Below are 1,513 nucleotides of genomic sequence, written 5' to 3' on the forward strand. Positions count from 1 at the left end.
AGGGATTGTGAAACTCCCTAGATCTTTCAACTTAGGCAATAGCTTCTTTTGTAAAATTGTATTGCTCTCCTCGATCAGCATCACAGTCTCATGCTCCTCCAACTTCCGCTTGTTTGATAATATATCTTTAAAAAATTTTGCATATTTTGGCATTTGGTCTAACTTTTAATGAGAGGAATATTAATATGCAATTGCTTAAATATACTCAGAAATTAGAACGGATTATCAATTTTTTTTTAATTTTTTTTTTTTTATCTTTGTGGAAAAGGAATTGGTGGATCATAAATTAAAGGAAAATAAGTTTCAGAAGTAAACTCCCTCGATTGTTTTTTATTTTTTAGCCCCTTTATTCTCTATAGTCTTCTCAGCTTGCTGGTCGGTCGCCTCCTGATTGGTTTCTTTCACCTCGGTCTCCACATTTTCAGCTTCTGCATCTCGCTCGGTACTTACTGTTTGTGGCTGGTCATATGTCTGTCCACTTTGCAATGTTATGGTCTTGACATGCTCCTTAGGATTGGTCATAGTGTTGCTCAGTAAATTCCTTGTTGTCCTCTCGGTAATTATGTGGGAGAGCTAACTGATTTGAGCCTCAAGATTGCGGATGGATGCCGAGTTGTTTTTCATCTCCATATCAATCTTTTGCATGTACTACAGGAACATATCCTCAAGTGCCGGCTTCTTCTCTTGTTGTGGAAACTGTTGTGGTGGTCTAACCGGCCCTTGGTTATTGCTCTATGAAAAGTTAGGGTGATTTCTCCATATGGGATTGAACGTGTTTGAAAAAGAATTGTTCTGATGTTGAAAATTTGACACGTAGTGGGCTTGTTCTTGACTCAGTTGGACAAAAAGATTCCCCACTTGGCAATCTATACTGGAATGATTTCCTACACAATGATCACAAACAATATTAGTTTGAATAATATTGACGTTCATCTTACCTAGTTGTTTGGATAGATTTGCCAACTGAGTTGCAATTGCAGACATAGAGTCATGCTCAACGACGCTGGCTGCCTTCTTTGGCATTGCTCTCTCTGCGACCCATTGATAGTTGTTAGACGCCAGCTCTTCCAGAAGTTCATATGCAGCTTCTGGGGTCTTACTCATTAATGCTCCTCCTGTGGCTGCATCAATCATAGATCTATTTGTGGATCCCAAACCATTGTAAAACATCTGTACTTAGAGCCATGCTAGGAGGTCATGATGTGGACACTTGTGCAATACATCCTTGTATCTCTCCCATGCCTCATTTAATGATTCACCCTCAAATTGGGTGAAGGTAGTGATTTCATTCCTTAACTTCGTTGTCTTGGCCGAAGGGAAATATTTCGCTAAAAACTTTTTGTGCCAACTACTCCTAGGTGGTGATGATGCTAGGTGGTAAAGAATTCAGCCAAGCTTTTGCTTTTTCCCTCAGTCAAAATGGAAAAAGTCTCAATTGAATTGCATCATTTGTCACTCTGTTGTGTTTAAAAATATCACAAATTTCTAGAAAATTTGCAATATGAACATTAGG

The 1,513-nt window shown here is 38.7% G+C and overlaps 1 non-coding gene across 1 annotated transcript; it reads left to right on the forward strand.

Moving 5' to 3' along the window:
• The first annotated feature begins 1,192 nt into the window (after nt 1-1,192).
• On the forward strand, nt 1,193-1,299 carry LOC118344428. Its single transcript, XR_004798200.1, has one exon. It is a non-coding gene; the product is annotated as a small nucleolar RNA R71 (small nucleolar RNA).
• Nucleotides 1,300-1,513: the final 214 nt, after the last annotated feature.

This window comes from Juglans regia, chromosome 1 (genome assembly GCF_001411555.2).
Source record: "Juglans regia cultivar Chandler chromosome 1, Walnut 2.0, whole genome shotgun sequence".
Lineage (NCBI taxonomy): Eukaryota > Viridiplantae > Streptophyta > Magnoliopsida > Fagales > Juglandaceae > Juglans > Juglans regia.